General features: G+C 42.1%; 1 protein-coding gene across 5 annotated transcripts in view; it reads left to right on the top strand.

Annotated features, from left to right (window-relative positions):
• Nucleotides 1–1,510: 1,510 nt before the first annotated feature.
• Nucleotides 1,511–22,641, top strand: part of SPIN1 (spindlin 1) — a 46,884-nt gene continuing 25,753 nt past the window's right edge. Inside the window, exon 1 of one of the 5 annotated variants that reach the window (XM_027742583.2) lies at nt 1,511–1,578. The gene's annotated coding sequence lies outside the window, so the exon portion shown is untranslated. The other 4 variants (XM_027742578.2, XM_027742581.1, XM_027742582.2 and 1 more) reach the window with 4 other exon arrangements.

Below are 22,641 nucleotides of genomic sequence, written 5' to 3'. Positions count from 1 at the left end.
TCAGAATTGCAACTACTAGTATAGTGCACTATTTGTTAAATCAATAATTTCAAAGCTAGCTTAATAATTGCTACAGAGATTGATGTTACTCACTATAACATGCCACACTAGAAGGTGAGGGTAACTGAAGTTCTTGTTAATAGGTCCCTTGGGGCAGATTAGATTGAGTGGATATTGAACAATCAGTGTTTGCAAATATATGTAGGGTTTAGTTTAGAACAATTTGATTGCAATGGAAAGCATGTATGTAGTCATTTTGGTTATTATTATTTTAAATACAGCAGTATATAAGCATTAAAATAACACCTTAGAAAACGTATAAGGAAAAGAAGGAAAGAGAAGGAAAGGATAAGAGTAGATCCACCCGTGAATGCAGCACTGAGCCTTGATTGTTGCAATTTAGATGTCCACTGATCGAAGTGGTGGTCACAGCGTTGATCCCTCAGGTGCGGGGGAAACCCATGGAACAAAAAGTTCAACGGGTTAATATTCAGGATCATAGAATCATAGAATCAGCCAGGTTGGAAAGGACCTCTGAGATCATCAAGTCCAACTCCCCACGAGAGTTAAGAAGCTTGCTACTTCTCTCCTAGGTGTCTTGGCATTTAACACTAATGGTTCTGAAGATGACAATTATCTATGGTTTGTCAGTTGCTGAACAGATCTTGACTACTTGCAGGTTTTCCATAAACTGCCCCCTCAGGTACTGCCTCTCAACTTGCTGGGAGCACTGCAGGACAGCCCATGATTTGTGAAGTGATCCCCCACCTCCTTTTTTCTGTTTCCCTAATGCATAGGTGAGAACATGTCTTTAAAGGAACCCTTTATATTTTGAAGGAACTACTCTTTTCCCCATCCCAGTGGTGTTGCCTCTCTTTAAACGAGAAGACGATTTCGTGCAACGTGCCGTCGCTTGCACTGTTTACAAAACACTCTGCCTGCTCAGGTGAAATGCTTGTCGGCCTTCTGGCACCCACACTACACTCCTGGGCTCCTTCTTCAGCACCAAGCCTGCCTGGGTTCAGGAGCATTTGGACAATGAGGCAAAAGAGGCAGCTCTGAGGCACACGGGGCATCGCCGAGAGCTGGACTCGATGATCCTTGTGCTGTACATAGCTCAGGAAGAAATAACGGAGAGCGGAACCTGGAGGGCTCCTGAAACAGCCTCTGTAACGAGTCAAACCAGTCCAGTCCAGTTTGTTCGGAGATTACATAACCAGAGCTAAACCCAGCCCCACACGGGAGGATCGCGGTGCGGGGTCGGCCGAAGTTCAGAGGCTCAGCAGCCACCTGGGGTCCATAAAGGATCCCCCAACAGACCCTCTCGGCTGAACTGCGCAGTCTCCGGTGACTTCACGAGTGCATCACCTTCAGCCCGGCACGCAGGCCGGGCGGAGCCATCCCACCGTGCGCCGGCAGCTGCGATAAAGCAACGCCCGCTCCTTCGTGTACACTGGCCCTAAGGCGTTTTGTTCCCGATTGGCGGTGACACTCGTGGGTCCCTTTAACTCGGGATATTCCGTGACTCCGCGACTCTGTGCAAACACCACCAGCAGCCCCCCCGGGCGCCGTTCCGAGGTGCGGACGGCAGGACGCCTCAGGCGGCGGCGGGCACGGCCCCCGCGGGCCCGGCGGGGGCGGGGCCGCTCGGCGCTCGCCGCAGTCGGGGCGGCGCAGTGCGCCTGCGCGGCGGCGGGAGGGTGGGGGGGGGGGGGGGCCGCGCGGGGGCGGAGGGTGACGGCGAGATGCGGGCGGCTCACTATTTGGCAGGAAGGTGAGGAGGCCTCTATCCTGGCGTCGGAGCTCGCGTAGGGAGAGGGGGATCCAAATGTGGCAGAGGCGAGCAGGAGGCAGCGGCGGCGGAGGGGGACGAGCGAGGCGAGGGGAGCGGCCGCGCGCGCCGCCGCTGCCGCCGCCGAGGAGCTGAGCGGCCCCCGGCCGGGCAGGGGCCGAGCGGCAGCGCCCGCACCCCCCGGGCGCCCGCCCCGCCGGCAGGTGAGCGAGCGGGGCGAGGGAGGGGACGGGGGGAGCGCAGCCCGTCGCGCCGCCCTTGGCCTGGCCCGGCCCAGTACCGGGCAGAGCCGGAGGGAGTCGCTGTGGGGGGACCGGCGCTCCCAGCCCGGCCGCGCCTCGCCTCTCCTCTCCCGGGGCTCCCATCGTTCATCCCCCGCCCTCCCCGCCCGGAAGCCGCGGGCGGCATCGGGGCCGCGGGGGCCCCGGTCTGGCGTTGCCGTCTGTGCCCTCCCTTCCCCCGCAAGCGCCCCGGCTGCCTGGCAACCCCCCCGCCTTTCTGGGCTCCGGGGCTCTGCCGCCCTCCCCCGGCACGGCCCCGCGTCGCATTCACCCCGAGGGGAGCGCTGCCCTCCCCCTTTCCCCGCTGCGGAGCTATTGTGTGCGGGCCGGGGCTGGGGCCCGCCAGGGGCTGCCGGCGGATAAGCGGCCCCCGGGGGAGGTGGAGGCGGGAACGCGGGACGAGGGGCCGTGCGGGCGGCGGGGGAGCGGAGCCGCGGGAGGGTGTGCGCGCCCCGCTCGCCCTGCGCTGCTGCCATCCTTTGTCTGCCGTGCCGCTTTCCCCTCCTCCCTCGCTCCTTTCCTCCCTCCCTCCCTTCCTTCTCCCTCCCCGCGTTCCCGTCTCTCTCTCTCTCCCAGGCTCCAAACGCTGCTGCAGCTGCAGGTTTGTAAATACTGGACCAACACTCACACGCACACACACACAACATGGCTGACGCTCGCCCTGCTCCTCCAGCAGGGTCTCCGCCTTCTCCCTCAGTCTCCGCCGCTTAGCCGCTCCTCCGTGCAGGCTTTTGTTTCTTCCCCCCCTCCCCCCTCATCGCACATCCAAAAAAAAAAAAAAAAAAGGAGGAAAAACAATTCACCCTCCTCATTTGCGCGCATGGCGGGATTTCAAGGGTAAGGATCCTCGCTTTGGAAGCTTTCTCCTTTCGTTTTGCCGTTTACAGCAGAGTGAAGCCTAAAATCAGCGGTGATTTGGGAAGCTGGCAAGGCCTGGGGCGAGGGAGGAAGGGAGGGAAGGAAGGGGGGAACTGGGTGAGCCCTGCTGAGAGAGGCTCGATTGGAACGTGCGTATCTTTTTCTCGTTTTGGGTGGGGGGAGGTTGATGCACCAGAGTGCTGGCAGAGATGAAATACTGTGTTACACTTGCAGAATGATCTAGGGCCGTTTCTTTCATTTCGGGACATAGTTCGCTATAAGGGATCAACTCGGCACAGTCACATTAAAAAGACCTGAACTAGTTATGTCAGAATAGGCATTGTGTAGGTAAAACCCGTAGCATGGGCTTTTTGGATTTCTTTGCGTTCCCTATACCTCCTTGTCAGTATCTTGAACAGCTTGCAAATTATGGGATACAAAACTGGAATTAACACTTGCCAGGTCTTTGTGTTGCTAATTTTCTGTCATAGATTAATTTGCCCTTGTGATGACAATAGCACAAACCGAAGCATTTCCTTTATGCTAAAAGGAACAGGCCTGCTTTTCAGTTTGTTTTTGTTTGTTTGTTTGTTTTTTTCTTTTTCCTTTTTTTTTTTTTTTTGGTTGTAAAAAAGGCATGGCATCCTGAACTTAAGTGAGCTCCCAAACTAAAACAAGACTGTGCTGTTGACCTCTCTACTAGTGCAAGGCAAATGCTCCTTTCAGTACCCCCCACCTCAGTTCTTCAGAGCACCCCCTTCTGGTTTTGATAAATCTGGTTTGGTTGGTTTTTGGTTGGTTTTTTTTTTTTTTTTTTTTTTTTTTTGCTTCTTGTGACGTGGAACCAAAACAACATTTGAAACTGGTTTGAGCATATCTAAAGTGATCTGCCATTAAACAGTTTTATTTCTAGATTGCAACCTAAGGGTGAATGCTAGAGGTGAAAAGACAGTGATGCTTTATATTGCTTTCTAGACATGTTACTGTAATTCATAGTAAACGTTCCACTTTTCAAAGATTATATTTAAAGACATGGTCTTTGTTGAATCATATACACATGGATAGCCATGCCTGAAAGTGGTAAATGTCCTAACTATGTCGTCTTTGTCTGCTTTGCTTTAGAAACTTCTAGTGCAGAAGCACTGATATGACATAGTCACACAGCTTTTACTGAGAAATGAATACTGCAATATAGGAATTAAATATAATATATTAATACTTCTTTCCGCTGCTTTTTCCATCCCCATTAACAAACATTGATTAACCAGAGATGAGGAGGAAATAATATGTAGAGAGTTTAAAACAACGTAAAACTTAAGAGGTGTCATCCAAGTTACAGGATCGTTTTGGAATGTGTATCTACGTCATGGGCCCTGAGCCAACTGTGCTACTCCTAGATGGAAAAGTCCGAGCAGAAGTCTGTAACCTCGGTAGATTCCTGTAACAGTCCATTATGGTCTTTTTTTTCTTTTTACATTTTGCAGCCTGAAGGCAGTATTGGTAAAGCTACCAGAGTAGCTTACCACTTGTAGTTAATTAGCCATTCATTATGATAGCCACCACATTTTGAAATTGTTGCTCTCTTACTGAAAATGTGAAATGTACTGAAGTATTCAGCTCCTCCCTCGCTATAGGCCTTACTTAAACCAATTCTTAGGCCGAAGAGCAAAATAAACAAAATAAAAATAGGCCATCCGCAACACATCTGTTTAAATAATTGATCATTTAAAAGTAGTCATGTTTAACTCTTGTATGTTGTAGTTTTTTTGCTATAAGTGAATTTTATTCTGTAAAATTTGGCTCTACTTCATCAGCTTCTATAGCATCTTTAGGTTGCCGTTGCGTTCTTTGTGACACCTAGGAGATCTTTCTTTCTGTCTTGTTTGTGTTGATTTAGTCAAAAATCAATATTGTGGGCGCATGAGGAGCACATATGGTTGAAGAACTTGCCAAATCTTTGTGCCTAAGTGAAGACACTCCACTGTTTTTGCCATTGTGAGTAATGCTAGGCTATGTTTAACCAAATTAAAAAACCTGATACTAGTAAAATCTTCTTTTCAAAAACTGTTTACTTTTAAGTATTGGCAAATGGGACTGAGGAAAAAGAAGACTGCAAGAAAAGCAGTTGCAGCGATCAGCTTGCTGGAAGAAGCTAGAAATCAACTAATCTCTTTTAAGAAGGCATGCTTTTCAAAGCATCTTCTATCAAGTATATAATGACTCAGTCTAGTTCTAAGTATTTACAAAATTATCATTTAAAAGATACAGTCCTAAAGGTAATAAACACTTGTAATTGATCTTACTCTTCAGTACTTTCTTTGTATTTTTTCCAGGTATTCCATTGACTTCTTACCCTGTATCTTTCCTTGCTATCTATTGCCGGGCTGCACTCTTTGACATTTTCAGAGCTGTAAACATCTAGCTGACGCAAGAGCTGTTTTAGAGTGCGTTTTAATGTAATGCATGATTTGCTTAACGTTTGACAAATGAAAGATTTTTAGTAGGATTCTATTTACTGAAGCAAAACACCGGTTTTAAATTTTTTTCTGAGAATGAAGCCTGTTGCTGTAAACTTCTTATGCTTCCATTTTGGTTTTGCTTACCTCCTTTCCTTTCTTTCCCCAGATAATAGAAATATCAAACTTGACATCTTGATGGTGTGGCATGAGAACATGTTTTTGTTTGTGCCTAAAACTGATTCAACAAAGAGGTTTAAAAACCATTTTCGGAAGCTGTTCATTGAAGCTGAACTAAAAGAGAGAAAGTTATTTCCTGTTGTATGCTTAGATAGCTTGTTTCTCATGATGAGTATGAGAAAATTTTTTTCTTTTGCTGTTTTTCTCATTTTCCTTCTCTTACCACATTCAGAGTTCAGTCGTTTTATGATCTGAAGGCAAATGCTGATCTTTCTTCACATGGGTTTTTGTAATGAGTACTTCTTTATATCAAAATGTCCCACTTGCTATCCAGGTGTTATCTGGATGTCTACATCCCACATGCCTTAAAAGAATGGAGAATGTAGCTTCTCTTGTATAAATGTGTGGACTGCTTTCACCCCTGTCTCTAAGACATGAATACCTATTGAGATCCTTGAAACAGTGCAGGTAACTGATGTGTATTTATCTATGAACAGCTGACTGTAAAGGCAAAGGGGCCTCATCACTGATCCACGTCAAACAGTGGTGAAATAATTTAATTGGAACTAACTGCTTTCAACATGTGGTGGTTGCAATTAATTTTCTGTTGCAGTGTAACATGTGAGTTTGCTGATGTCATACAGAATTCAGGAGGTGAATGGATTTGACTACCAGGTTGTGGAGTCTGGTTCTGCAAATCCTGGTTGCATTCTTCTGTTTCTTTCCTGTAATGTATGTTGTGAAACTGCTGTAAATCTATGCTGTGTGAGGTCTTGAATGACTGACCGACTTGGAGACTTCACTATTGTAAGGGTTCCACAAAACGCTGAAATGTATAGAAATAGCTGTGATTACCTGTAGTGACTACTAGTCCTAACTATTACCTAACCATATTTAAATGTTGCAGTTATTGCAAGATGGTTGGGATGTTTTGAAATATTTTTTGATTATTTTTTTGAGATCTGCTTGCGGAATAAGTGTTACTGTAATCTCTTGCAAGTAGGTTTTTGTAGTCTTTTTGGTAAGACTATAGAGCTTATAAACCCCACAAAACTAATTTAGTATTAGTTTCACTTGCAAAATTCTTTCCTAGTGTGTGGAACCAAGGCAGCTTAAGTTCAGTGCATTATCTTGTGGTTTCTTTTGAGATTTTTAAATAAGGAAATTTCCAGCATTCAGATATAATGTTTTGTGAGCTGAGTTGCGTAGGAGAAGGCAAATTCTAGAATAGTTCCCCGGTGACAATTCTGCAAAGTTTTATTGATAAACTTTTCAAAATGCCTTGACAAATGTATTGTTTGCTGAAATTCGGTGTAGTGCCTAGGCTTCTTCTGGTAGGCAAAGGTTAAGTACTTAGCATGGACTGGGAAGTATCCTGCCTGTTCTTCTGCATATCTGTGACTTATTTCTGGTCTTAACTGTGCACTGTAAAAGTGTCTGCAGATTAGGCTGTCTTTTTATTAAATTTTTTAGGAATGATAAAAAATAATAAAAATAATGCTTCAAATGTGTAGGTTGTGTAACTCAACCATATAACTATAGTTGAAAGAGAGTTAGCTGTGTCTCATTCTGGACAATTGCTTTCCTGTCCTGTCTCATAACCATGTATGTTTTAGACAATGATCTGAACATCACAGTGAAAACACAATGGGGGCAAACATGTTAGAGATCAATTTACTTCTTTCTCAAAACTTTCCAGTTGCAGAGAGCTTTGTTAAATGGATGTAATGACTTTTTTCTGCACTAATCCCCCTCAGAAATTCTTTGTTTTAATGGTGAAAGATGACCCACAAATTCTTTAGTGGTTGTTTTGCTATTCAGGAAACTACAGATGAAATGTTGTGATGATGAGATTTTGTGAGGTGTGATAGGCCAAAACCTCTGACAAGAATATGTTCAAAAGTAGCTTAATGGTAGATTCTGCCTTTCATGCTACTTCATAGGAGTCTCACCCTAAGTGCTTTTAAGGTTAAGGAATATGCAGATTTTTTATATTCTTGGAAACCACAGATTGTTGGATGCTCTTATGGCTGGCCTCTGGGCCATCTCTCTCTACTACTGAAGGGAGGAGTGAATAAGCATAGAAATCTCTTTTTAGTCCCTGGACTGCAGGCACAGATCTCAGGTAAAGTACATCTCTGTGTTCTGCACCTCCATTTTGTCAGTAAAGCATACTTAAATTAGGTGCCAGGCACAAGATAAGAGAGGGCAAACAGACTTTCCTGCCTGTTCAAGTTGGGGTTTGATATTTCACTCCTGCCTTCATTTACACCTGTGTGTACACCCCAGTGGCTTGTATGGAGATAGATGAGACAGATTAATGTTGCTTCATGTCACTAGGAATATGTGGCTGTATTAGCAGCCATAACAGTGGATGGAAAGTATGTGTTCAAATGTGGTAATCTTGGTGGCTAACCGGGGTGCAGTAGGCATTGCATTACAGGTAGTTTTAGGCTAGAGGATTGTAGAACATAATTTGCATGGATTCGTTTGAGGCAGGGTTTTTTTTTTATTTCCTCTTATGTGTACTTTAATTGAAGCAGGAAAAGTGATGTTGTGAATAAATATCTTCGTTTTCAGTCGTACTTACGCCTCTAACCACATTTCTAGAAGACTTTATATTTGGGTGGGTGCAATTAAGAAGCAGGCATCGGCATAAAAGGCGGAGGCACAGTTGTTCCTGTGTGTGCTCTGCTTATCTGTGGGACAGGCTTCTCAAAGGCCTCACCTGCTTTTATGGGGAAGGATATCCTGCCTTCTGCGATCCTGTTTGCTGGAAGGTACCACATTTTTTCCCTTTGCAAATTTCCATTTCTCCCCTGTTGTGCTGCTCAGTTAAATAGACTCAACCTTGTTTGGAGCACCAGAGGACAACTTAGTCCTCTCTGCAAATAAGTATGTGCATTTCCAAAAGGGAAAAGGGGTATGGGTTTTCTGGGAGGATTGTTGGTGTTATTACCTATGCCTAGGCTGATGCAGAATCTCAGGAAATACAGTTAAATATTTGTTGGTGAATCTAGTTCAGGTGAAATACAAAGCTTTCTGGAGAGAAAATAAGATTACGAAGCCAAAAAAAAAGACTATCTCTACCTGTTGCTGCAAGTTCTAGCTCTGAAGTCCTATAATGATTAATTTACTTACTCATTTCATTTCCATTTGTGCTGCATGCACAGTGGAGTAATTCCAAAGCAGTGTTTTTGAATAGAGCTTATGACCAGAGTTGAAGAAAGGAAAACATATTTACTGTGGATCAAGCAAGGCATGGTAGAAAACAAGTTATTCGAGGTAGTCCTCACTCTGAAAGCTGTTCTGACTTCCTTCTTGCCATCATTTTTGTCACCTTTCTGCAACTACAGAACAAGAGGAATACAGTGTTTTAAGGCAGCTGTTTCTGAGCAAAAGTTTTCATATACTCAAACGCATGCAGATGTTGTGTTAAAGTCCATTTTTTCGCAGTAAATAACTTCTCAGAGCAACTTGAAGCAATTCGTCATTCTCATTAGTTTAATGACTATGCAGAACCATACTAGCTTCAGAATTAATATTTTGTGTGGTTTTCTTCTGTGCTTTTTAAAAAGCACCAGCAGCGTGAGGACTGGTCTGTTCTGATGTCTCCACTGCTTTTAGGGAGAGTCACTGGTTTCAGAGCTTATTTTTTTCCTCTCACCGTTTTCTTTTCTTTCTCGTCCCCAACACACACACACACACACACACACACACGCTTTAAGCAGGACATTTGTGTGTTCCACCAAAACTCTGAAAGACCTGTACACAAGCAAAAAATACCATGTAATGTCACAATGCTGGTTGTTCTCATCTTATTGAAAAATGTATGATTGGCAGTTTAATAATAAGCGATGGTTGTTCTTGCTGGTGATTTCAGTGTTGACTGCAGTATCTAAATTAATAATAGTGCAAATATCTGATGTAATTTCTCTACAGCTATACGGTTCTTTTAAAGAAACATTTTTTGGTTTGAAGTAGTATTCTTTCACTGACCCTCCATCTTTATAAAAACCAGTGTAGTTAGCAGTAGCTAGAGCACATAATACAATGCTGAAGTTTGTTTTCAGTGCCTTGGTGTTGCTGCAGATTACAATTTTGACATCTATTGCAGCTATTGACCATTTAAAGGTGATAATCTCTTTAGGTTAAGATTTGTATTAACATTGTAGACATTGAGTGAATATTCTGCAGTTGATCTGGAAAAAACTGAGTTTGAGTTATTAGCTCGTAGCCATGTCAAGAGACCTGCCATTCTTAACAGCAGGTGTTTTCACTTTAGTGATTTGCGTTTCCAGTGTAAACAGTTATGTGAATGCATTTGAGAGCTGATTTAATATAAGCTGAAACGGTTGAAGGTGAAGGAAATGGATAAGAAACTCAGTAACTGGCTGCTCACCTTTGTAACTGGCTGCTCACCTTTTTCAAACTGCAGACTAAAGGCAAGAGATCACTTTCCCTGAATCCTTTTTGCAGTTTTGTTGGGGTTTTTTTCCTCTGTTCGTTGCAAAGACAGGATGAAAAACTGTAGTGATTGGAATTGTCTGATGCCGTTTATAAGCTTTTCTTAAAACCAGGTGTGTAGTTAGAAATTTCTCTGCTTTGAGTATGAACTTAGTATTTATCAGTGTGATCATGCTTCAGTTTGCCAGAATGGTATTGTTTGCTCCTTCATTGCAGTAATTCCTAGCAGAATTGTCTATTTTGTTGTGACTAGAGGAAGCCTTAGCTTACCAATAATTTCACTCTAATTCCTCCTCCTACTCCCAGCTGATTTAAGAAATAAGAGAACTACATTTTTATCAGAGTATAGTCAGTCAGTGTTTGTGTACAGTGGAGACCCAAGTTAATATCTCTAATTCATTAAACACTGTTATGATTGTACCTACTGTGATGTTGATTATGGGAAAGTACATGTGTCTCAAATCCATGAAAAAATTGACTCATAGTACATCTTGTCATAGTTTTTGTGGTGTGTAGAGCTTATGTGGGTAACTGCATTTTCTAACCTCGTCCCTTTTAAGTATTTTGTGGCCCTGCCTTTTGTTTTTGTTTTGTTTTGTTTTTTTTTTTTTTTTAACTGAATTGTTACTACTTATTTGTCAATAACCTTATTGGTTACTTATTTTGGGGTTCATAACAATTAAATTTTGACTTTCTAATCAGTGCTGTGAATAATCAATACCTTGTCCTAAGAAGAATTTTGAATGTATGTTTGCTTTTAAAACTTGCAGGTGGTTGCTGGAGCACAAGTTTTAAGTATGGATACATTAATTACTTGGCTTACTTTCACACACACTTGGTGTGTTCTGGCCCTCTAATCCAAACTGGTGGACTGCCACAGCTCATCTTCAAGACAAATAGTGATTATGTCAAGAGCTGCAGAAATTGGACATAACTGGCAAGAATAATAGTATATCATCAAAATTCTTGGTCTTGCAAAACCGTCACAAATTCTTAAGTTTGGCTCAGGAAAATATTTTTATTAGGCCCCATTTCAGTGTAGCATTGCAGTGGCATCTTGGCAGTGTACTCAGTACTACTGGATTGTGGAGAACTGGTTGTTGTACGCTTAAAATGACACTTAGAAAGATCAGCCAGCCTCCAAAAGAAATGTAGACCCAGGAGTTTGATTTGCTGTGATCAGTGAACCTAACAGACTTAGCTAAGTGCAATAACTTACCACTCCATTGCCTTCTAACAGCAGGGTTAGGTATGTTTGCCCTAGGCTTGCTCTTCCAGAATGTTTTAGTGATCCTTTTGTCTTTGGAACACTGCTTCTTTGACTAACACAATAGAAATTAAAGCTAGTCTTCAAAGAAAGGCTGACCTAAGTATGCACAATGAGTAGACACTTAAACACACAACAGGGAAATGCTGGACTTTTTCAAATACACATTTCCCTCTCTAGTTTCCAGAGACTTGACTTTGTAAATGTTAGCAAACCAAATTGAGTAAACTTGCTTAAAGTTTTTATAAATTATTTGGGTCAACTCCATCTGTAAGAGCATGAGTAAGAAAAAAATAATTCCGTTATAAGACTTAGAAGTTGACTTGCATTTACCACAGAGTGGTAGAAAGCATAGTGATTGTACAGTATTAAGGTGCTGCTGTCATATCCTGGACAGCTATTATTTTTGTGCATATATTTTTTGTGTTCAGGGGGAGATAGCTACTTATCAGTAAGGAAAGTTGCAGAATTATAGAGTGATTTGGATTGGAAGGGATCATGAGGATGATCTAGTTTCAACCCCTCAGCCATGGGCAGGGACACCTTCCACTCAACGAAGTTGTTCAAAGCCTCCAGCCTGACCTTGAACATTTCCAGGGGTGGGGTATCCTCAACTTCTCTGGGCAGTCTGTTCCAGTGCCTCACCACCTTCAGAGTAGAGAATTTCCTGCCAATATCTAATCTAAACCTACCCACTTTCACTTGGAAGCCATTCCCCCTTGTCCTGTCACTTCACACCTTGGTGAAAAGTCCTTCTGCAGCCTTGTAGGTCCCCTTTGGGTACTGGAAGGCTGCTGTAAGGTTATCCCAAAGCCTTCTCTTTTCCAGGCTGAACAACCCCAGTTCTTCCCTACCTGGCCTTGTAGGAGAGGTGTTCAGTCCTCTGAGGATCTGCTGAGAGGCTCACCTGGTCTATATTTGCCATGATGCAAAAACATGTGACTTCAGCCAATTGCAGCAACCTGTGACAACTTGTTACCATGGTGTCTGTGCAGGTTCTTGTCTAATTTGCAGGAGACTGAACAATTACGAGTGGGTTAAAATTTACCTTTGGATAAAGTGATGCAAGGAAGGTTATCATGACTTTTTGAGTAAGTCATCTCTTCTTCAGATTTTTATAAAAGTCTTGTCTTGTAAGATTTATTTAAACGTGGAGTGCCATGTAAGTATTAAATGATCAGTCAGTAAGAACATACACAAGGTTAAGTCAGTAAGTATTTTTGCATTGCCTGTTAAGGGGATGCTTTAAAAAAAAATCATTGTACTTTAGAGTGCTGGTATAGTATGTATAAAGTCACAAGAAGAATTGTTGCAGTATAGTGAAAAGAAATTAAATATTTGTTACTAAGTATATAATAACTGGTTTTTAAGACGTTCAGCTAAATTCGTGTAACTGTTCATGATGATTCCATAGTAGAAGGGCAAAATAATACTGAAATTGAACCCTGTCTTCTGTTAGCACAGGCAAATCATTCATTAGTAAAAGAGATTGTGCATATCTGTGCTGCTTGAGAGAAGAGTAGACTAGAGTTCTAAAACGAGTCTTTAAAACTGTATTATATGCGTCTTTATTGTTTTAATACTAAGGTGTGCATAATATTGCAATAGTGGGCAAATTTATTTTCTTCTTTTCAAAATTAGTTTTGCTCTACCAAACAGTGACTTATGTGTGTAGATAAAATTTTAGCCATTAGAAAGAAAATCAACTAGAAAATTTTTTGTTTAAAAACCACTACATGGATTAATGTGGAACTTAAAATTTGATGTTGACAAGCACATTGGTTTTGGTGGGTTTTTTGGGTTTTTTTGGTTTTTATTTAATGAAGCTGTTGTAAGCTCATTTAGCACATGTCGGTTCTCTTAGACATTTTCTGGCCCTTTTTCTTCCTCTGAAGAATTCCAGGATAATATAGAGCAGCATATAATTAAATATAATGAAGAAAGTTTTGGTCAGATGTTCCCAAACTGTTTCCAGTTGATTCAAAGACCCAAATAATGGGAGAAGCCTTGATCTGTGAACTGTTGAGCTGGATCAGCAGAGATGATCGTCTCTTGCAGGTGCAAATGTCTGTTCAGCAAGGGAAGATTGATTAAAACCTCTGGACAGAGGTGGGCTAATTCCCACACAGCAATACTGGACTGAATGTTCCATTAGTTTCACTAGAGAAACTTCTTGCTGCCTTTTATATGGAAAACAAAGATGAAAAATAGACAAAGCATGATTAAAGTGCACCTTATGATGAAAGTGAAGTCATCCACTTTGTCCTTCTTTGTCCATCTTTTTAGCCTGCCTCTGGTTTGCTTATTCAGTAGCAGAATGGGGGTCAGTTCTGTGCATCTGCACTTCCAGTGTTACTGCAAGGATTGCTCAGTGTATTATGGACATGCAGGTGTTAGAGATGCTATACCAGTTCCTGAGTTCAGAGAGCTGTAATAATTTGATGGTTATATTCAACACAAAACTAAGTACAATTGTGTTTGTGTTTTCAGTCTAGTGACTTCTGGTAGTTAAAAAAGGCTGCAAGTCAAAAGATCATTGTGGAGCGGTGGACAGTTAAATGTTCACAGGTTTTACTGAAGCATGGGGTGAGTTTATACGTGCTTCCCTGAGGGTTGAGAGGTGTCCACTCAATCACTGCTATTAAAAGCTTGTGAAGGCAAAATGGAGAAATTTTTGCTTTTGAAGATGATTGGGTTAATATTTGTCTGTGTTGATGATGCAGGTATTGAGGTGTTGCCTAAAAGACCTGGGAGAAAAAGACTCCAGGCTAATTTAGTGTATGAGATAAGATAAAGAGAGCAGGTCCTTCAGTGAGTGTGTAAACCTAGGGGAATACACATCACGGGGCCCTCAGACAGGGGTTCTATGATTTTATAATAAGGTCCAACCAATCCAATTTGTCCACCCCCGGTTGTGCCCCGTTCTGCCCCCAACGTGCCCCTTCAGGAATTGGGTCTGGGGGCGTGTGGGACCCTTTCTTACTCATCTTCATCTTCTTCACAGCGTGTACAGTCCTTGGAGTCCCTCCAAAGTTCTGGGCTTGAAGGTCACTGTGTCTGTGTGATATCTTCTGGTCCAGGCCTTAGGGTGTTTTTCTACAATTCTACCTTGAAAAGAAGACTAAACACGCTAAGGGAATTTTAGAGGGATTGGTATGAAATGGGGGAGTAGGTTTGGGTGTGTGTAAACATTATACTGCAGGGTGAGAGCTATAATACAACTACATTAAAACCTACATTCACTACACATCTGCTTCTAAAATCTATAAAAGTTAAAAATAAAAAAAAAGATCTGAGGCATCAAGGTATACTGGTAAAATGTGGTGAGTTTATAGGTGCTTGTGTATATGGGATTGTCTGTCTGGAAATTTGTTGTTACTTCACTTATTCATTGTGGTTTTAAAAAAATCACTGTACTTTTGCTCCATAAGGATCTGTAACTTGAGACAAAATCTGCAATCTCTTAGAACAGAAGGTTTTTTCCTTAAGTACAGTGAAGTACCCTGAGGGAATTGTATCAGAAAAGACATTATTTTTGTCAGTCAGCTAACCTCCTTCAGATGCAAACATCATAATTTAACTTACTGAAGCTATATTTGTAAGTAATAAACTTTAGGTATGCACTGAGAGCTTGTTTTTGTTAGGAAGATTAGTTTTTTCAGCTATAGAAGATGCTTGTGTAGGTATGACTTGTTCCATGATGTTCTGAGGAGTTCTGATAAACCAGTAAATAATTTCTTCCTAATGCCTAATCTAAACCTACTGTCTTTCACTTGGAAGCCATTCCCCCATTTCCTGTCACTACATGCCTTGTAAAAAGTCCTTCTGCAGCCTTGTAGGTCTCCTTCAGGTACTGGAAGGCTGCTGTGAGGTTGTCCCAAAGCCTCTTTTCCAGGCTGCACAACTCCACCTCTTCTCAACTTAGCCTTGTAGGAGAGGTGCTCCAGCCATGCCATCAGCCTTGTGTCCCTCCTCTGGACCCGTTCCAACAGGTCAATGTCTTTCACGTGCTGGGGGCCTGACACCACGGGGGTCTCACGAGGGTGGACTAAAGAGGCAGTATCTCCTCCCTTGACCTGCTGGCCACTCTGCTTTTGGTGCAGCCCAGGACGCAGTTGGTGTTTTTGCCTGCAAGTGCATGTTACTGAGTCACGTTGAGCTACTTCTCATCCACCAACACACACAAGTCCTTCTCTGCAGGGCTGCTCTTCAGTGCGTTCTCTGCCTAGCCTGTGTTTGTGCTTGAGATTGCCCTGGCCCAGGTGCAACACCCTGCACTTACGTGGCCCTCTTGAATGTCATGAGTTCCTCACAGTCCCACCTCTCAGGCCCATGTTCTTTGTGTGCAGCGTTGTGTGGGCTGGATAGGATTGCAGCTGTAATTCGGTGGTGTGTTTGTTGTGCTGCTGAAGACGACCACTGAGACTTGCTTAGCTTGTGTTCTGCAGTCTGCTTTATGCTTTTTTTAGATGGTTTTTGATGCCGACTGAAGGGCAGAGTTTTTTGGAGGTGGTGGCTAGAAGTTTTGTTTGCGACAAGTAGCCCTCAGTGAGAAACCAGAAACCACAGAGGAGCGTGTATTGTGGTTAGTTTTGCAGACGGCCTAGGACAGAATGAAACTCTGCAGTGGTCCCAAGACTACTGGTATGAGGAACTATGTAAAAAAAGGTTGAGCAGCTTACTGAATTAGTCACAGTCAAATGACTGAAGGACTTTTTCTTTAAAGCAATGGTAAAATGGTTTATGTAAATGCAAGGAAAACTGAAGGCTGAAGTCAGGGAGTGGGATAACGCAAAAAGAATGTAAGGGAGTGCTTGAGAAGTAAGGTATTTCTAAGTTGGTTTTTTTTAAAATAAGAATTCTTGGCTTGCTTTAGTTCAGTATTTCAGAGTGGCAGATAGCTTTAGAAACTATGATAGAGTGGCAAGTGGTTTTGACAGGTGAAGGGGCTTTGCCAGTCTGGAAGGGTAACCGAAGTGTGATAAACTTGGGGAGAGCCAGGCAAGCCTGGGTGCTGCCAGTGGCACAGACTTCTTAACCTGATACCCTCAATAGAAGCACTTCAGTGTGTGTATGTGGTATCACTAGTCATCTTTGTTGTGTGCCTGGTAAGGCTTTTCTCAGCTCATAACTGGTTATTATGCATGTACTTAAAATGCTGTGAAATGTGAGAAGAGCAGAGCTGTAATGAACGTGGAAATAATTAATTGTGGTTTTATAAGGAAAGCTATGTGATTAGAGTGAAGCAAGTTTAAGGAGTGCTCAACTTTGCCTTTAATATTTGTTTAACTTTATAGCAGTGCATCATGGCAAATTCAAAAGGTCCTACTAGGAAAAAGGTTAATAATGCTTTATAAAAAAACGTCCCCGAGTTCTGTGGAACAAGTCTTTAAAAAATGTAACAGTAATTTAGAAACCTCCTTTAACTTATCAAGCAGTTGTCTGTATACAGAAGCTTGAGTTTAACTTCGTTATTTCTACATTTGATCTTTTATTAAACGTAATTTTTAGATAAGGTTTAAATATTTTAGACTGTTTTGAGGATGCACTGTATCGTACACTGGTACTTTGTTTTGTGTTTAGCTTGCATACTCTTTGAGCAGATTTTTTTTTTTGGTATTGGTCTGAAATAAGAACTGTAAAATCAAAACGTTAACATTGCTATCTTGGAGTTTCAACAGCTTGGGCAACAGCAGTTCCTGCTTCAGATCTAGGACTTGATTGTGGGCTGTGTTTTATTTACAGTGTTCTTAGTAGTACAGAATGTGCTGAAATAAGATGAATGGAAAACTGCCTCATGCTTTTAACATCTGTGTTGTGAAGTGAGGTTCTTTATCAGCTATTTGATCAAAATCATTTATGGGGGTTCTTGTTCCTACCTCCTCTTCCATTTAACAACTCTTATTCTCTTAAAAGAGTCTGAAGTCATAGCTTTAGGTAATTTTGAATGTACAAAGTGATTCTGATAAAACCCAAGTGTAAGGACACTAAGAGCACAGTTGCCTGTCTCAGGCACAGTCAGGGCCCATAGAAGGAACTTGCCATAAGATAAATCTCCATAACGGGAGCTTGAGATAAGCACAGAAGGGAGGAATTTGCAACAGGAAGATGCTGTTTCCAGGCCTGGCAGAGATGAGGTCTGTTTAGTGCATCCTGGTTAATGCATCCAGACGAAAATTCCTGCTGTGGCAAACTGTGTGAAAGGAAGCAACTGCTCGTACCTGTATCACAGTCAAACAAATATCACGTCAAGTTATGGGAATACACCTCCATGGATACCCGAAAGTTGGATTCTCTAGAGCTGGTACCCCCGTGCAATGCAAGGGCGCACACTGCCAAGAAGCCCAGGGTGAAGAAGGACCAATGGGACACTGCTGGATCCATGGGTGTTGATGTACCTTCTGCTTGATCACCCTCTCTCACATTCTCTTACCTTTTCTATTTCTTTCTATCTCTCTACCTCACATTGATTGTTAAATAAAATCTGTATTGTTGACTTTGGCACGTGATCTCATTTTCACCTTATTTTGGGCAAAAGCATCTCTCACTAATTGGATCTTAACATTAAATTGTTGTCGTGGGCAGGATCCCTTTGACATGGTAGTTATCAATGCAGTGCAAAGCTATTGCAGTGTTTTCTGTTGTGACCTGGAGCTGTTTTTTTTTCTCTAGGAGAAAGTCAGACTGACCCTCAGATGGTTAAGAGGGAGAAAGACATTAATCCTCAGTGAGCTAATGACTGATTCAAAAGGAATGACCCTTTGAAGGTCATTTGAAGGAATGACCTTTTGAAGGGTGAGTCAAATGGGGTTGTCCCCTCCTGATGAAATTAAAGGGATAATGCTAATCCTTCTCCTCACGGTGTCATCTGGACACATAATGATTGGCATGATCCACAAGTGTTGGCTGATAAAATTACAGTTCTTACAAAAGAACATAAACTAAAACCGGGCACAGGAAAGGCAGTTGTATGTGCTGGTTTGGTGCTGCCTTTACAGAAGCACAACAGGGGTCCTGGCTGTTCAGAAATCTGAAAGTGAAATAAGATCTTTACAAGATTTGGTGAAAGAATTGAACTGCTAGCTAAATGAGGAAAATGGTGAGGCTTCAGGCAGAGGCAGTGCCTGTTGCTGAGCTTGAAAAAAGGCTGTGGGTGGAGCCATTGCTTGCTGCTGAGCACGATCCTATTGGAAAGTTTCAGGCATGGCTTTGGGATGCATATAAGAGAGAATTTTATGGGTTAAAATGGTGCCATATGCAGCTACTGAGATATCAGTCTGGCCATAAATCAGGTGAGACTGAAATCCAACAAGTGGAATCCTGTCAGTGCATCCCATGCATTTGTGTTGCAGTTGTTTCTCATCAGCAATAAAATTTCTAATAGATGTGGCAGTGTAACATTCAGTGTTAATGCAATGGGATGCTGAGAAGCTGGGTGTGCAAACTGGATGGCAAGGAGTTAAAATCACTGGAGTAGGTGGAACAAGTATTATTTACCAGGCTGCTAAGGTTAATTTATGGCTCCTGGGTAAGAAGTAGAAGTCTGCTAACCCTAACAAATCCAGGGACTACAATGCGTTTACTCCATGCAATACCTGCACTCCCTGATTTGAGGATTGCTGGGGTATCACGGTGCCAGATTTTTGCTTCAGCACAAAATGGAATTTCTAAAGTTATAGCTGATGTGGCTCCAGTAACAGCTGCAGTACCCAGTATTGCAAACTTGACAGCCACAAGACAAGCACCCGCGTGCTTGGGGTGGTTTCACACGCCCCTTCCTTTTCACCTGTCTGGCTGGTACACGAGCTGAGCAGACAGTTGTAGTTTAGTTTATTACAGGAATTGAATGCTAATACTGCATCTTGAACCGCTACTGAATTGGCACTTACCTGGAAGAGAGGTAATACACCTTTAAAAGATTCCCACAGGGGTGTAGGTGTTCAACCACTATTGCACAGGCTGAGCTTGTCAAAATTCTACAGTCTCGCTCCCTCTGGCCATGAAATAAGTCTGATCAGACCCCCCTGACAAAGTAGGAAGGTGTTATAGGTAGTTAAACCAAATCAAAATATAGCAGCAAAATTTATTGTAAGATTTATATAAAGTGCAGATAAGCAAATCAGCGCGCTGGGCGGCCTGGAGAGACCCCTGCTCTCCAACGACCCACAAGCCCAATAGAGGCAAACAGTAACTTTTATACTTTTTCAACTCCCCTCCCATAGTCACTTGTTAGCTCTTGATTGGGCTTGAGTTCGCGGGCTTCGTTCTGGTTGGTTCTGTTATAGGCCCATTTTAATTGCCAGGGACTTTCCATTCAATAGTTTTAATTAGCCCAATGTCCTTGGAGCTGAGTATGGGAATGGTATCCAGATGATCCAGATGTTCTCCTTGGCTCTTCTTTATCATCTTTATCCTTGACTCTCTGATCCTCGTTCTCTTCTTCTTTTCTAATGAGTACACTTAAACAATATTTTTAGAAAAACAGGATGTAGTATACGTGCTCAGTAAAGTAAAATACTTTATCTTTGCTAACTAGGGAACTACCAGTTGCAGGATAGTCAACTTACAATAGTAACACAGCAGTTAACTATTCCGCAGCTTACAACTCCCCAGTCCCAACAAAGCATTAGCTATGATATACAGAAAGTACAATATACAGATTTTGACGAGCAAATTATTTTATCATTGCTTACTTATTACAAAGGCAACAACAGCAGTGGGGCAAGTGCTTCATGAAATAGAAGTTGAGATTCCACCTGAGAAATACCAAGTCCAAGCTGTTAAACAACTTGAACCCCTAAGGGATAACCTGTCCACACCAATTGCTCTGAGACTTGTATTGTTTTATTTTTCCAGAAATGATACCAGGAATGCTGCCAGCACACCCCCACTGGAGATCATGAGTCACCCACTAGGGACGACTCCTCTCAGAATTACAACACTGTGGTCCCCTCAGTCCTTCTGGAAAGCAGATTAACCAGTTTGAGTGGGGGACTGGACAGTGAATTTATATGAGAAAGCTCACAGAAAATAGCCAAGGAGATACCATAATCACTTTTCCCCTAGGCCCCTTTAAGTTTTTAGTTACTTGTGTGGTAGGCACAGGAATAGAATTAACACTCAGTGGGTTGTTCCTTCTTTTTAATAATTGGTCTGTAGTAGGCCGAATTTTCACTTTTTATAGGAACCTGCTAACAGATGAAATCGAGCTGTGTGGAACCGATGGAAGTTTTAATTGCCACCATACTTGCCTGCAGTTTATTAATTCTAGTGATTCATTGGTGCTTTTATCATATTGCTTTTATCATAAGCAATTTATTGGAAGACAAAATATTAATAGGATTATATATGACATGGTTTTATGTATTGTTTGATTTTTGCTAAGCTTATTTTGTCTTTTTACTGGGAATAAAACAATATGGGAAAAGCTTTTACTTTTATCTTACAGATGTTTTACTTTGTCTCAATAGTTGAAAGTTGGAGAATTCAACCAAATTTAGCCTGGGAGTTAGTACAAGGATTTATGCATATTTGTAAGCATACAAATCAGGGAGTATGTATAACTCTTCCCAGTTTTGCCTCAAAAGGGTTTAGATTTATGATGATTTGACTAAATTTTTAGGAGATATTGACAAGTCAACTAGATAATCTTGACAAAACAAAATAACATGTTACATGGGAAATGGCTGAGTCCCCCTCTCTAGACCAGAGAGAGGGATAGCCATGGACCTCAAATGGGACATGGGTGGAATACTAGCTGTCATGTAACTCTTCCTGGAACCGTTTATGGAGCGAAATGTTATCGCTCATTAGACGTAACATTGCAAAATACCACTTCTGTTCCCTATGTGACAGTACCATGGTGGGTTTTTCCAGATCTCCGAGATTTGTATTCCCACTTGAAGATCTGATTGGGTTTCTGTTGGGTTTCCTACGTGTCCTAAGGGCTTCTATCTTTACTTCATTTATTTAATTTATGCTAATCAGTATGGTAACTACATACATTCTGTACTGCATGTGCATCTCAGTTGTGGGTGCAGCAATTTTAAAGGAAGGTCATGACCAGTAGTAAAGCACAGTGTTTGTTTTTTGTCAGGATTAAATCACAATAGAGCTCTACTCTGTCCCCCAGAGCAATAGAGTATGGGCCCAGTGGAATAATGTGTTTGCATGAAAACCTGTTGTATGAGAACTTTTTTGTGTTTTGCATGAGAACTTTTTATGCATAGATGGCCTAGTTGAAGGAACATACCTTCAGTAATGGGACTAGATGTGCTTTCTGAGACCTTAACCTGCAGGTCCAACAAGTGTCGAAAAAGGCTTTACAAAATCAGTTGGCATTAGATACATTGTTATTAAAGGAACAGGGGGTATTCGGAATGTTAAATCTCACTAAAACTGTGTTACCATTCACAATGCAGCAGCATCGATTGAAGAAGGCAGAGCCAACATGAAAGAAATCACTGCTAATCACTCCAACCCCAAGATTGGCTTCCAGGAGTTATCCCCAGCTCCTGGCTGATGTCAGTACTCTGATCCTTGGGACTCACAGGGTGGGGGCAGAGGCTAACGAGAATTGGGTTGATGAGTGTAATTGGATAGCTATTGTGGGCTGTATGATTACTTGTCTTATTGCTTCTGCTGCTTCTGTCTTGTCTTCTGCTATCCACTACATGCACATCACCCCTGTGGATAACCCGTGAACCAAGGAAAAGTCCACAGAGGACCATCTTTGAGCCACAGGGTGGTATAATAATACTTGTCTGACAAAGATCACCCCAAGTTATGAGAGTATTGCCTCTGTGGATACCTGGCACTTGGACTGAATAAGGGCGGTGCTCCCAGAAGAATGATTTGGGGACCCCCACCACTGAGAAGCCCAGGGTGAAGAAGGACCAGTGGGATGCCAGTGAATCCACAGGTGGTAACTGTCTTCTGCTTGATCGATCAATCTCTCTTCCCTCTGCCCCCCCTTTTCTATTTCTTTCTGTCTCTCTAGCTCTGATGGTTAAATAAAATCCGTGTTGTTGACTTCAGCATATGGGTTCGTTTGCACCTTAATTCAGGCAGATCTTAGGACCAAGTGATGAAATTCAGTTTTAAACTTCTACTTAATAAAAGCAGTTTTAAAATCATCACTTTTAATTGCTTGGAAATTGCATTTTGCTGCTGCATGAAGTATTGATGACACTCAGGATAATATCAAACCTCTGAGAACATTTATTGGTCTTTCTGTGTTAGGTGGCAGAGACCTACAGTTCAGTTTTGTAACTTCTGTGTGACAGTCTGTATGATAACTACTAATACTGCGTAACAATTTCTTCTTAATGTCTTGTCATG

The sequence above is a fragment of the Pipra filicauda genome, unplaced genomic scaffold (genome assembly GCF_003945595.2).
Source record: "Pipra filicauda isolate LSUMZ 115617 unplaced genomic scaffold, ASM394559v2 scaffold107_size2268652_pilon, whole genome shotgun sequence".
Classification (NCBI taxonomy): domain Eukaryota; kingdom Metazoa; phylum Chordata; class Aves; order Passeriformes; family Pipridae; genus Pipra; species Pipra filicauda.
Note: the sequence above shows the minus strand (reverse complement) of the source record. Positions and strands in the feature narration are given on the sequence as shown.